At 46.6% G+C, this 15,115-nt stretch overlaps 1 protein-coding gene across 3 annotated transcripts in view; it reads left to right on the top strand.

Moving 5' to 3' along the window:
- The window catches only part of LZTS3 (leucine zipper tumor suppressor family member 3), a 77,081-nt gene that overhangs the window by 791 nt on the left and 61,175 nt on the right, over window positions 1-15,115 (top strand). The gene's annotated exons all lie outside the window — the stretch shown is intronic.

Raw genomic sequence — 15,115 nt, 5'->3', positions numbered from 1 at the left:
GGGGGGGGGGGTTGCTTGCATGGTGGTGGAAGACTGGTTACGTTTGCACGCGCTACCTTTTTTTCCTCCCTTTTGCAAAATCGCTCAGGGTTGAGGAAATCGGTGCACGAAGAGGATTCTGTGGGAGGATGGGAGCGTGTGCAGATATGGTTGCAATTAAAATGTGGTGCACGGCGGAGATGCGGGGGTCCTCCGAAATAAGCCCCGCCACCTCTTCCGATTTATTTTCTGCTTAATTAGTTTAGTTTGCTTTCCCCCACCTAACCCTCCATGAGCTTGGAGACCTCTGCTTCTTGCAATATAATCTGAAAATGCAAGGGGATGCATATCCGTTGCAAACGTGTGCATTGCTCCAGAATAAAATATTTCCACCAGTTTTTTTCTTTTTGGTCATCTGGGGCGGGGGCATATAGCCTCTTCACTTGCTTTTCTCCACCCCCCGCCTTGCAATGTTGAAGAAGCAGCCACCCATTGATAAAGGATGTGCGTGCGTTTGTGTAAGTAAAACCATAAAACCCCTTGCAGGTATGATCAGGGATGGTTGGTGTTAGGGTTGGGTTGTGTGTCTCTGTGTGTGTGTGGTTTTTTTGTTAAGATGATGTCATAAATGGGGTGTCATCCAGAGCGCGAGGTGAGGTGCTGGCGTTTGGGTGATGAACAGGGGATGGCTGCAAATTATGTCATCTGCTTTTCTGGATGCTACTGCTGCGTGCCATTTCGCTGGCAAACTAGACGCGTGTGGGGGGGGGGGTGGAGGGATCCAGCCCCCCCTCCCCTTTTAGGCTAAGCCAAGGTGTAGAAACTGGGAGAGAGAGGTTCGAAATGGCTAAATAATGCCCCTTGGTTTGTTGGTTTTTAAATGTCGGTAGCATTATAGCTGCAAAGCAAGGATGACCATATACTCCCGGCAAACGTGACATGTTGTCCAGCTGAGCAGAAGGATTAAATGTCCTCTTCCTCTGTGTGTGTGTGTTTTTCAAAGACCGAAACATTTTTTTGCTTGCTATAACCCTCCATCACATCGTTTTTTGGCTCCCTATACGCATGGATATATAATTCTGTGATGATCAGGTCTCTTTTGGCTGTGCATGGATCACTGAACTCGCCAGAGACCTCTCTCGTTTCTTGAAGATGGAGCCTTCGTTTTGTGGTTGTTGTGTTTTTTTTAAAGCAGATTTCATTTCAGTCCTGTTGTGGATGGATCCTTTAAAAATGATGATAATCCAGATCCTGCGAATTTGGCATATCCTTTATTTGGGGCATCTGAAATCCACCCAGTCCATAACCTTCCTTCTCCCATCCCTGCAAAGGTTTCCTAAAATAGAGAGCGCACATCGCATCTCTTTGGGGAGAGCTATCCAGCAAATGTAGCCGGGTACACCTGTACTATTAGGGGACAATATTGAGTGTGTGTGTGGGACACACAACACACACACACACACACACACACACCCCAAGTGGCTTTGGTCTGCTGAAGCATTCGCTCATTACTGCTCATCTCTAGAGTTGGCCCGGTGCATAACTGGGTCATTGTGCATGCAAATTTCTCCCCCTCTCTATCTCACACACTCATATATAATTATTATATCCTGAAGCTGGATTTCCGATCTGCTTTAGGAAGGCATTTTCCTGCTCTCTTCCTCCCGCCTTCTCCCTAGTAGAGAGCTCAGGGAGCCCTTAGCTGCAGTGCAGTGGAGATAAGGGAGAGAGCTGGCTAGCGTTCTCTCCCCATCCTTTGCTGCCCCTTTGCAACCCTGCACTCGGCTTATTTTCATGCTGGCTCGGTTGAGCATGATGCAAACACGTTGGCAGGGTTTCACACACACGCATGCATGCACGCACGCACATATATGTCGTCTTTCACACTCCAGCAAAAGCTTTGATCTCCCGGTCACTGGCATGGGAGAGGAGAGCAAGAGAGCGAAAGGTTTCTTGCTGGTGATTGGTCGAAGGAGCGGCTTTCCACCAGATCTATGGTGTAGCTGTTCTTGTGAAAGGCGTCACTGCCCATTCAGGCAAAGGCGGCCTTTCTCTGGAATGAGTCTCTGCCCCACTTGTGATGCTCTCAGTTTTTCCACAGTGGGAGACGCCAGAGGAGGAGGAAAAGCAAGACTAACAGGAGGTGAATGTAGGGGCCCAGATTTCGGAATAAGCCACCTGTGATAGACTCACGGAATTGTAGGATTGTGGTGTCGGGAAGGGATCCAAAGCGTTGTCTAGGCCAACCCCCCGCGATGCAGGAATCACAGCTAAATAATCCCTCAGATGGCCATCCAATCTGTAATCAAAGGAAGTAGAGAACGGGGCCTTCTCTGCAGTGGCTCCCCATCTGTGGAATGCTCTCCCCAGGGAAGTTCATTATACCCCTTTAGACACCATGCAAAAATGTTCCTTTTTAACCAGGCCTTTGGCTGATTTGATTGACATCCTAAAGGTAAAGTGACCCCTGACCATTAGATCCAGTTGTGACCGACGCTGGGGTTGCGGCGCTCATCTCGCTTTACTGGCCGAGGGAGCTGGCGTACAGCTTCCGGGTCATGTGGCCAGCATGACTAAGCCGCTTCTGGCGAACCAGAGCAGTGCACAGAAACGCCGTTTACCTTCCCGCCGGAGTGGTCCCTATTTATCTACTTGCACTTTGACGTGCTTTCGAACTGCTAGGTTGGCAGGAGCAGGGACCGAGCAACGGGAGCTCACGCTGTTGTGGGGATTCGTACTGCCGACCTTCTGATCGGCAAGTCCTAGGCTCTGTGGTTTAACCCACAGCGCCACCCGCTTCCCTTGATTGACATCCTAGGCCCTCCTAAAAAAAATTTTTTGGGGGGAGAAGAGTTATTGGGCTGTTGTTTTTATTTTGATTATATCTTTTGTGCTTTTATATTTTTATTTTGTTTTGTGAATCGCCCTGAGACCTCCGAGTATAGGTCGGTATATAAATTCAATAAATAACAACAACAACAACAACAGAGGCACACCACTTTTTGAGTTAGTCCGCTCCGCTGTCAACCAGCTCTTACAATCAGAATGTTCTTCCCAGTGTTTAGTTGGACTCTCCTTTCTTGTGACTTGAATTGGTTCAGGTCCTACTTTCCAGAGCAGGAGAGCACAAGCAACAGCCCTTCAGATCGTTGAAGACAGCTATCCAATCTCCTCTAGGTCTTCTCTTCTCCAGGCTAAACAAACCGAACTCCTCAACCGTTCCTTGTAAACCTTGGTTTCCCAGACCCTTGGTCATCTTGTTCACCTTTCTCTGCACATGTTCCAGCTTCTCAATATCCTTCTTAAACTGTGGTGCCCAGAAATGGACACAGGACTCCAGTAGGGCTGGGCGATATATCATCTCAAACTGGTTTGAAGTCCATATTGTGATAATCTGTTTAATAATTTTTGACCTGGCAATATATCGCCAATCCTGATGTGTGTGTTTGTGCTGTGCAAAAATCACAATGTGGGGGACAACCGTGAAGCCAGCCAACAACCTCTGCGTAGCTCCATCCTTATTTCAGACATTGTGATATAAAACGATTAGGCAGAGGGCAGTGGAGGCTGGTCCATTGGGGCAAGAGGGGTGCTGCCCAGCCAAAGTCAGCCTTCCCTTAGCCATCCCCCATCTGTCTGCCTTCTTGCCTACAACCAGTCGGGGGGGGGGGCGGCGTTGCCTGTTGGTTTCCTCCCCCTTAGCCAAGCGTAGAACTCAGTGGGGAGGTGTCATGGACTGGTTGGAGGTAGAGGAATGGTGGGAGCAGCCAGCTGGGGAACCCCCAAAGGAAGAAGGCTCGGAGCCTGGGATGGTGGTGGGACAATGAGTGGTCAGAGGGAGAAGAGGAGGTGCCAGAAGCTGAAGAGGTAACAGGGCTTAGTGAGCAGGGAGAGTCTGTGGCAGAGAGCAGTCCAGAATCAGAGGCAGACGCTGAAGCAGGAGAGAGGAGGGGCTGGTGAAGAGACATGGGTGTCTCCCGCTCTTGCTGTGAACAGCTCCCCTCCCCCCTGGTCTCCCAGAACCAGAAGAGGCATGAAAAGGGGTGGAGGAGAGGTCGGTTGCACGCAGACACAGTCTCTGATTGCTCGGAAAGAGCCCTGGTGAGGACGCGAGAGCTTTCAGTCTCCGCAGCTGATTTTGACGGAGGAAGACCGCCAGGAATTAGCCGTTCTGCTCCTTAGGCCTGACACTCCACCAAGTCTGTGGGGGTCGTGTTAATAAAGAGTTCACTCCATCTTAGAACAGTGTGATTACGGACAATGCTTGACTCCGCTGGCTGTGCCTGCTGTGTGCTCTAGCGCCACCTAGTGTCAGTCTCCCTGCCTTCCACCCTATGAGTCCCAAAGGGTACCAGCCTAGCGCTGGTAATGAGAAAGACCTCTCTTCTCTCTCTGCCTGAAACCACAAAGACCCGCTGCCGTTCTGATTAAGACAGTTCCTTGTTTGTTGGGCCAGTGATCTGACTTGCCATAAGGCTGCTGGCTTCCTGCCTCCAGCCCCCACAAGCCCGCCTGTCTTCTGCCGCCGTTTGCTGCCGCTGAGGTTGCAATTTTGGAAAACGGAGTTTTGTGCCGTTTGTTCTATTTAGGGATAAGGGCCACGACCAACCTCGCATGTCTTTCTCTCTTTCCGTGCCCTTCGGAGCCTCCCTCCCACTGCTGATTTGTACGTGCGAAAGACAAATGCAGTTTTTAAACCTGACTTTATCGAGTTCTTAAAACTGCAAGCTCTTGTTCCAGTGTGACCATCTCCGACTTGCTACGCCTTTTGTGTCGCCTGCGAACAGATTCTTTATTTGGGGAAGTGAAATCTTAGCCCCGCACCTGTTGGGTTCCTCCCTCCCTCCCATAGAGTTTGAGCATGTTTAGGAATGGCTTTTCCACATTTGAAGCTCTCCTCTCTCTATGGCACTGTCTCGTGTCATCGCTGTTTAGCAGCAACAGCTAGTCTTCCTCAACGGATTCCTTTCTCGTGACTGTTGTCCTATGAGGAAGAACTTTATGAGAGTAAGAGCTGTTTGAGAGTGGAACGGACTCCTTCTGGAGTTTGTGGACTCTCCTTCCTTGGAGGTTTTTAAGCAGAGGTTGGATGGCCATCTGCCATGGATGCTTGAGCTGAGATTTCTGGATAGCAGGGGGTTGGAATAGATGACCCTTGAGGTCCCCTCCAATTTTACAACTCTATGGCCCTCAACATATCCTAAAGCTGCCTCATTCTTCTATCACGACAAAAGTTCCTTCATTCTCCTTCCTTTGCTTCGTTCCATGGTGTTCACAACACCATTGGAAAGGGCAATATCTTGTTATTAAATATATATATATATATATATATATATATATATAGTAATACAGCCAGGGAAAGAAATTAACAAACTTTTTTTTCTGAAGCTGCCTGAACAAATTGGGAAGTTACTACTACTAGTACTACTGCTGCTACTACAGAGGTACCTCGGGTTACATACGCTTCAGGTTACAGACTCCGCTAACCCAGAAATATTACCTCGGGTTAAGAACTTTGCTTCAGGATGAGAACATAAATTGTGCTCCGGCGGCGCAGCAGCAGCAGGAGGCCCCATTAGCTAAAGTGGTGCTTCAGGTTAAGTACAGTTTCAGGTTAAGAATGGACCTCCAGAACGAATTAAGTACTTAACCCGAGGTACCACTGTACTACTACTGCTACTCTCCTCTCTTTCTCTCTCTCTCTTTATATAACTTTTATTAAAGTTTCTCTTTTGCAATTTAAAATACTCCTTTTACATCCTTAAAATATCAGCGACTTACCTTCTTCTCTTTCTATGGTTTATTTTACATATCATAAATCCTTGCATATTTTACAAAAACTATACCATTCAGTATTCCACTTTTGCATCCATCAAAACTTATTTGCACTGTTGAATTTATCTTAATGCTGCCAGCGTTCTCCCCTCCCTCTGTTTGTGTAGTACTCTAAAGCTGGAAAGGAATCGCTTTCAGTTGCTTCCCAGAACATAAGGTGTATCGGTCAGTTGTACTAAAAATAACTCTCTGTAGACATATTATTTATCTTTTGCATTTATATCCCACCTTTCCTCCAAGGTGGTGACGTACATAATTCTTCTCCCTCTTTTATCCTCTTAAACAACAACCCTGTGAGGTAGGCTAGGCTGAGAATGAGTGACTGTTCCAAGGGCACGCAGTGAATTTCATGGCTGAATGGGGATTTGAACCCTGCTCCCTCAGGTCCTGGTCCAGCACTCCATCCACTACACCACAGAGTGACCTCATCAGGTCCAGTGGGATTTACTTCTGAGCAGATGTGCATGTTGTTTGTTGTTGTTTAGTCGTGTCCGACTCTTCGTGACCCCCTGGACCGGAGCACGCCAGGCACTTCTGTCTTCCACTGCCTCCTGCAGTTTGGTCAAACTCATGCTGGTAGCTTCGAGAACATTGTCCCACCATCTCGTCCTCTGTCGTCCCCTTCTCCTTGTGCGCTCCATCTTTCCCAACATCAGGGTCTTTTCCAGGGAGTCTTCTCTTCTCATGAGGTGGCCCAAGTATTGGAGCCTCAGCCTCAGGATCCGTCCTTCCAGTGAGCACTCAGGGCTGATTTCCTTCAGAATAGAGAGGTTTGATCTTCTTGCAGTCCATGGGACTCTCAAGAGTCTTCTCCAGCACCATAATTCAAAAGCATCAATTCTTCGACGGTCAGCCATCTTTATGGTCCAGCACTCACATCACTACTGGGAAAACCATAGCTTTAACTATACAGTGGTAGCTCAGGTTACAGACGCTTCAGGTTACAGACTCCGCTAACCCAGAAATAGTACCTCGGGTTAAGAACTTTGCTTCAGGATGAGAACAGAAAACGTGTGGCGGCAGCGGGAGGCCCCATTAGCTAAAGCGGTGCTTCAGGTTAAGAACAGTTTCAGGTTAAGAACGGACCTCCGGAACGAATTAAGTTCTTAACCCGAGGTACCACTGTACGGACCTTTGTTGGCAAGGTGATTTCTCTGCTTTTTAAGATGCTGTCTTGGTTTGTCATCGCTTTTCTCCCAAGAAGCAGGCGTCTTTTAATTTCGTGACTGCTGTCACCGATAGGATTGGGAATTCCAATCCGAGGTCGCCATAGTGAAAATGGACTCAGGCCAGTCTCTACTCTAGGGCTTTGGACTCGATGGCCCTTGTGGTCTCTTCCAACTCTATGATTCTATTCCAGATTAGGGAAGAGGGATAGATCCGATTCACTTCCCGTCTGATAATGAACCTACGTGAGTCACCGTTTCTGAAACAGTGCAAGAACTGACGGGCAGTTGTCCTTCAAAATCCGATCAGGTGCTCAGGAGAGGAGTGCTGCGAAGTTTCCCTTTCGGATGAGTCTCCTGTACGTAAGAATATCCTGCGGGCAGCAGGGCTGGGCAATATATCACCCAAAACCGGTTTGAAGTCCATATCATGGTATCGGTTTCATAATTTTTGACCTGGCAATATATCGCGAATCGTTGTGTGTGCGTTTGTGTGCTGTGCAAAGATTGCAATGTGGGAAAAACAGTGAAGCCAGCCAGTGGCTCCACATAGTCCCATGCTTATTTCAGACATTGTGGTATTTCAGCATATGACAATCTTTAGCTGGTGATATGTCACAGTGTTGAAAACCAGATATCGCTCTGCCCTAGCGGGCAGGTGGTGCTTCCAAAAGACATTTCTTAAGCCCTTCTGATCATTTGTTCAGGGCTTTCAAAGGCCTCAGGTGGAGCATGGGAACTGTCTGAAAGCCCCTTGCAAGCATCAAAAGGCTTTCAGATAGCACTGGGAACTCCAGTAATCAGGATATCAGAGCTCAACATCACAATACGATACGATAGGTTACTCTTTATTGTCATTGCCTCATACAGAACAACAAAATTGAAAAATCTACGTCAGACATTCAGAAACCAACAAGCCAGCTATCCCAGCCTGGTTATCCCCCTAAAAACTCAGATACCCCATAATTAAATACAATATACTCCCATAGAGACTACCTTACACTGCGTTTAAAACCAAAATTGCATTTGGATAGAAACTGTTTCTCAGGCAACTAGTCCTAGTCTTTATAACCCCCCTGTACCTTCTTCCAGAAGGCAGAAGCTGAAAAAGATAATTTCCGGGGTGCGCACTATCCTGCGCTATCTCTGCAGCTTTCTTATGGCACCTGGAAACATAGATTTGATCCAAGGTGGGAAGAGTGCACCCAATTATTCTCTCTGCAGTCCTTACATCCCTGGACAGCATTATTTTTCCCCTGACCGTGCAGCTCCAAAACCACACACGCAGACCATAAGTTAATACACTCTCCACAGTACAATGGTAAAATGCCATCAACAGGTGACACCAGGTGATGATTGACAGGTGGGCAATCCTGCCCACATGCCAAATCTGGCCCTCTAGGTGGTGGGGTGTTAACAGTCTTGTCCGCCAGCCCAAAGAGGTTCTGCACCCCTGCCTTAAGGCAATACGCTCAATCTAGCTAGCGCTAATTAATATTGTAGAATTTGCATTTTTTGGATCAGTTGGAATTTGTGGGCGCTCTTCAAGGGCAGCCCCACATAGAGCGAGTTGCAGTAGTCCAGCCTATAAGTTACTAAAGCTTGTCTGCTGCAGAAACGGTTGAAGCTGGCAAACCAGCCAAAGCTGGCATGCTACCAGCCAAAACCAGCACCTGGTCAATGAGCACCCCCAAACCGAACCGAACTTGGGGTGCAACCCCAATCCAAAGCAGAACTGCACACCTGTCTTGGCCACTCCCTGTAACCTGCAGCAACCACTGCTCCCCACACAGCCAGTTTAAAATACTATGTGAGCAAGACAGCACATTATTTAGGACAATATGTACTTGCAAAAGAGACGGGTGAAAGATATTACTTTTGTGGCTGTGAATCATCGTGCCTTCAGTTACAACATTCAAGCAATGTGCGGCGGAAAACTGTGATGCTTATCGCTGGTCCCACCCCACCCCCACCCCGTCAGCTGAAACCTTTCTCCTGAATCTGAACTCGTGACCCAAATTTCTTCTCCCCTTTCTGGCAGACATTCGTGGTTTGAGAAAACAAACGATGGTTTGAGTGGATCTGAGATTGTGCTTCTGGGCTTAACCTTAGTCCCCAGCTTGAGCTATACCATATTTTTCCGTGTATAAGACTAGGTTGTTTTTACCAAAAAAAGTAGGTTTAAAATTGGGGCTCGTCTTATACATGGGTAGTGCTGAGGGGTGTTTTCTTAATTTGGAGTCCCCAAAAATAGGGGGCATCTTATACATGGGGGCGTCTTATACACGGAAAAATACGGTATTTGCAAGCTTCCATGCTCCCAGTTTGCAGGAGCTACCAATCGGCGAGAATCACTTTGTGGGTGTGTGATTTTATTTGTGTGTGTGTGTGTATGGGGAGGTGTGTTAATCCTCCCACGATTCAGCCCAGTGGTTCCTTGACAGTGAATTAAATTGGAGCGATTGGAACAAGGAGCTGACGAGATCCAGCGAAGGGTGTGTTTCTTCTTTCCCCTTTTCGCTTTGCTCGATTGGAATTGGCTAGCGGTGAATCTGCAGCACTTAAAAGGAGCTTTCACAGTGGAATTTTAGCAGCAGATTAAAAGATTATTAAGAAGGCGGGCTGGATTTGTTGCCATCCTTCCAGCCAAGAGAAGGATTTTTGTTGTTGTCATCATCGTTCTTTTGCTCCAGCCGGGCTGACCTTAATGTTCGCTTGGAAGCGAACATGACAAGGAGGGTCCAAAATGGGAGGGGAAGACTTGCAGCCCAGTGCCTTGGAAAAGCTAATATTAGACTTTCTGGTGCCAACTTTGCAAGAAGGGGATGGGGTGGAGTCTGTTGGTTGGCACAATCTCCTTTCCTACCAGGGCAACAACCTTTGCTTTCAATAGGGGCCCATGACACGCCGACAGTAGGCCGTGTTGAATTTTCCAACTTTCTGCTTCCAAAAATGAGGGTTGCTAAAAAGTTGCAACAAGACTTGGGAATTCAAAAGAGATTTTGGTTAAAGTAATGTGATTTAGGTTTGCTTGGTAAGCAAAATACAGTGGTACCTTGGTTCTCAAATGCCTTGGTTCCCAAGCACCAAAAACCCGGAAGTAAGTGTTCCAGTTTTCGAATGTTTTTTGGAAGCCGAACATCCGATGCAGTTGTCAGCTGTTGTTTCCGGGGCACCTGCCCCAATCAGAAGCTGCGCCTTGGTTTTCGAACATTTCGGAAGTCCAACGGAACGGATGAAGTTTGGCGCTTTTGTTTTTGCTGTTTATTTTGCGTTTTTGAGACTTTTTCAGTTAATTTGTTTTGTGACTGCATGCATGATAATTTTTATCTACAACGCTGTCTTGTTTATTTTATAGTACAGTACATTGATTATTGCTTTCATTGTATGGATCAATGGTCTCGTTTAGATAGTAAGATTAATGTTACATTGCTGTTGTAGGGGTTGTTTTTAAAAGTCTGGAAAGGATTAATCTGTTTAGCATTACTTTCTATGGGAAAGCGCGCCTTGGTTTTGGAACGGATTAAGTTTTAGAACCAAGGTACCACTCTATGTATAAAATTGCATAGAAATCATTAAAAATGGTAGAGTTGGAAGGGACAACAAGGGTCATCTAGTCCAACCCTCTGCAATTCAGGAATCTTTTGCCCAACGTGGGACTCGAACCCACAACCCTGAGATTAACAGTCTCCTGTTCTGCCAGCGAAGCTATCCCTGGCTTTCCAAGTACTTGCAGTTACATTATACATTATTTAAGATTATAATTACCGTAATTATTCTTAGTTAGCATTACCTGACATTTTCAGAAGGTGAAACGTCCTAGTGAAGTTAGACCGACTCCCTCCTTATTTATTATTACCATATTGGCCTGAATATAAGCCTCACTTTCCCCCCAAATTCGGACTGTGAAAAGTTAAAGTGCGGCTTTAATTCGCGACCTTACAAAAATTGGCTTTTACAATATCGCTGCTGGAACAGACATACGGTAAATGAAATGGGTGTGACTTCCTGCAGAATTTTAAGGGAGGGGCTTATATTTGGGTATTGCCCCCCCCCCCAATTTTTTTAAAGGTGCGGCTTATATTTGGGTGTGGCTTATATTCAGGCCAATACGATATTATTATTTATTGAATTTTTTATGCCACCCTATACCTGGAGGTCTCAGGGCGGTTCACTTAACAAAATCAAAATATAAAACCACAAAATATATTGTGGTTCTTCCACCAGTGGGAAAAGACCTCCATGTTCCAACAGGCTATTGGGAACTGTTTTTGTTGTTTTGAAATGTGCTTTTAATAGTGTTGTGCTGTTTTTATTTCCTGCATTTTAATAGATTTGTTTTTTAAATACTGTTTTAATTTTATTAGAGCTGAATTGCTTTTTAGCGAGTATCCTTTGCACGCTTTTAGCTTTCTGAACTGTGTGGCTTGTGTAAGCCTTCTTGAGGTGGCCGGGTCTGGGGGAAAGGAGGTCATACAAATTAATAAAATACTAGTAATATCAGAGGCAGCCCTTTCTCGCTGGCGACTGCTTCTGGCTGCTGACGGACAGCCAAAACCCACATTGTTCCACTGTGTGAGAGACCTGGGAGAGAGAGCCTTTTAATTGCCACCTCCGACAATCCGGCGAGATATTTAACAGCGATGCCTTTAATGCAACCTCCCCACCCTCCCCAAAAAAACCCCACACACCACGAGTTGACATTTCCCCCTCTGCAGAGTATGGATAATGAACGCATTGTACCTGTGTAGAAGAAACAGGGAGTGAGACTAATTGTGCTTGCCTAATCCTCTAAACTGGAATAGCTGTCATAGTTTGGGGAGCCAAAGGGAAGCTGCAGCCAGAGGAATTGTATTTTGCTATAAAGCGCGCGCGCGCACACACACACACACACACACACACACAAACATTTTATTAATTTCCCCAAAATAACAAAATTCCAACAACAGCAATACCAAAACAAAATAAAATTGACTTCCCCCTAGTCCCTTCCTTGCTTCCATCAATTATCAACATACCGCATATCCATAGTTAAATTTAAAACTCATTTAATTCACCTATTATCCATTCATAACAAAACTACAAGTAGTTTTTAAAACGTTGCTAATGTATGAACCTGTGTACATTGCTTCTGTATATGCGCAATAAACATCTTCCGTTCTTCCTTAAATTCGTTGTCGTCGCTTCCTCTTAGTTTCATTGTCAATTCCGTCATTTCAGCATATTCCGTTAATTTAACTACAGCCAATCTTCTTAAGCTGGGGCATTTCCTTCTTTCCAAAGTTGTGCTAGTAATGTCTGTGCGGCTGTAGTGGCTTACATAAAGAAATTCTTTTGAGATTTTGGTAAGTCCACTCCTGTAATACCTAATAGGAAAGCCCAATTCGCGTATAGTCAAAACACATTGGGTTTGATGGCAGGCGGGATTGCCAATGTCTTTTATTTTATTTTTTCTGTTTTATTTTTTTGCCAAGCACATAACGTTCACAAGTACTCTGGAATGACATGCATCCGTATGAGCGTTGATACACCCTTTGTATAGGTTTAAGACCACAAAGCCAGTATTACATCTCGGAATAACACAGGGAAACAAGGCAATAAAACCCATGTTGCAGTGTGACTGAGTGACTCACTTCCCCGGGAGCAAAGCCCCAGTGGACTCTACTTCTGAGTAGACATGCCTAGGGTTGCCCTGCGAAATGCTCACAAACTAGAGCCAGCGGCCGTTTGCGTTTCCTTAAAGACTACAAAGCCGATGATGCAGTGCGGGTAGGTTACTATCTTTTGAAGGTAGAAAACAGAAGCCCAGGCCCCAGGGTGTGGTGTTTGTATTTGGGAATGCAAGGCCTGCAAATGAAGCGAGAAATTGTTAGTGTCTGCCGTATGTCAATGCAAACAGGACCAGCTGAAATCCACAGGGCTCATGCGACTCTCCGTAGTAGTTTGGCAGCAAAGGGGGAAATCTCCTGCACAACTCTTATAAACTGGAGCTGTTTAGCCTCCTTCTCTTAGGCTTTTCCAGCTCTTGAAGTGGCTTGGAGGCATTGCAGAAAGCAGGTGAACTTTCCACGTCTATGGGGAGACTGTGACTACACGCCATAGATTTAAAACCCATTTGATGGACGTGACTCTCCCAAAGAATCCTGGGAACAACAGTTTGTTAAGGATGTTGGGAATTGTAGCTCTTGAGCAGGGTAAATACAGTTCCCAGGATTCTTGGGAGGAGTCATGTGCTTTTAATGCGCTTTAAATGCATATGCAGTCATAGGCTGTGTGATCAATCTGTGTGTGAGCTGTGCCATTTCAGCTTGGCTTCTGGGTTTTTTTTTTTATAAAACAAATAAAATAAACTGCATGTAGAAATCTAGGATGGTGGTGGATTTGAGCCCGACTTCCTCCCTGACGTGCTAGCTTTCTACATGCAGGGATTTATGTATTAATTGTACGCAGGAGCATTCTGCTATGTGAGTCCTGGCAAACTGAACTGCTGTGGCCCGGGCATAGGTTAACCAAGAGGGGGGAACTAGGGCCTTGACTTTCAGCCAGAGGTTTGCTGAAAGAGGTAGAAGAAAATTGAGTAAAACTCTGGATTTAAGAAATGCTTAATGAGACTGACTTGTTGCATCATACACATGCACTAGCTTAAGTGTTTGAGAACAGGGCCTTTTCTGCTGTAGCTCCCCTTTGTGGAATGCTCTCCCCAGGGAGGTTTGGCTGTTGCCTTCATAGTACCCCTTTAGGTGCCAGGTGAAAACTTTCCTCTTCAACCAAGCCTTTGGCCGATTGGCATCCAAGGTTATTGCTTTGTTTCTGTTCTTGTTTTGTATTATGCATTATGTGTTTTTTATCTTACATTTCTATGATGTGAAGCATCCCAAGATCTATGGATGGAGGGCAGTATACAGATTTAATAAACAACATGTAAATGGAAATAACGTATATAAACGCATTCTATATGGGGAAGCTGCTTTGCAAAAAAATAAATTAACATATGTCCATATTAGGGGAAATGGCATGCAAACGTATAAAAAGTGTGTGAATTTTTATGATGACCTTTTGTTAAAAAAAATAGTACAGTGGACGCTCAGTGTTGCGAACATGGGATGCACGTTCGCAACCCACAGCGGCGCGCATGCGCGGGTTGCGATTTGACGCTTCTGCGCATGCGCAAAGCGCGATTTAGTGCTCCTTTGCATGCGCGACCCCCAAACCCGGAAGTAATCCGTTCTGGTACTTCCGGATTTCGGCGGGTCCGTAACCTGAAAAAACGCAACCTGAAGTGTCTGTAACCTGAGGTATGACTGTAATTGCAAACTCATGTGGGAATGCGAAGTATTGAAGCTTGGAAAACCACAGAGAGACGAAAATGGACAGGTGTGCTCATTTGCACCTGGAGAGGCAAATTCGGCCTCCAGACCTTAAGGTCAACAATCCCCCCCCCCTTTCTGCAGTACAGGAAAAAGGCATTTGCGTTGTCCTGCCGAAATGCGATCCCGTTTGGAGATTTGTGGCCTTTTCCTCTCCTCTCCTTCCTCTCCTCTCCCCTTCGTTCTCCCTCCTGCCCGGCTGCCCACCCCCTGTTTGAGCCGCCTGAGGACCTCGCTCGGAAGCCCTTGCCGGCTGGCTGGCAAAGGCTGGATCGGAGGAGACGTTTGCACGGGCAGATGAGGTTAAGGAGAGCTGACGTTTGGCCGGGAGCCTCCGAACGTTGTCTCTGAAGTGGCGGAGAGAGGCTCTCGCCCGACCTTCTCCTGGGAAGACGGACCCGCACGGCTGTTCCGAAGAGGCAGCCCATTCAGCTGCAACCAGGGCTGATTGTGGAGTGGAGGGAAACGAACAAAATAGAGACGTCGGGCAGGCTGCCAGCTTGGCTGCCAACAGCAAAGGGAGTTTTGCGGCTTGTGATTAGATTTCAATTACGCTCGGTTTAGGATGCGGAAGGGGGGGTCTTTGCCGTCCTCCGTTGCAGCTCTGTGGACGTGGGAAGGGGTTGCGTGCGGCCGGCCTTGGCTATCAGGAGAGGAAAGCAAAGCCTTGGGGTGCCCACGAGTTGTCACTGTTAGCAAGAGGGGTTCGAGCCCCTCTTTCTGAGCTGTTTGGCAGGGGGGCGGCCTACCTCAGAAGGTGGCAGGGTC

Source organism: Podarcis erhardii (assembly GCF_964252035.2).
Source record: "Podarcis erhardii genome assembly, chromosome: 9".
Classification (NCBI taxonomy): domain Eukaryota; kingdom Metazoa; phylum Chordata; class Lepidosauria; order Squamata; family Lacertidae; genus Podarcis; species Podarcis erhardii.
Note: the sequence above shows the minus strand (reverse complement) of the source record. Positions and strands in the feature narration are given on the sequence as shown.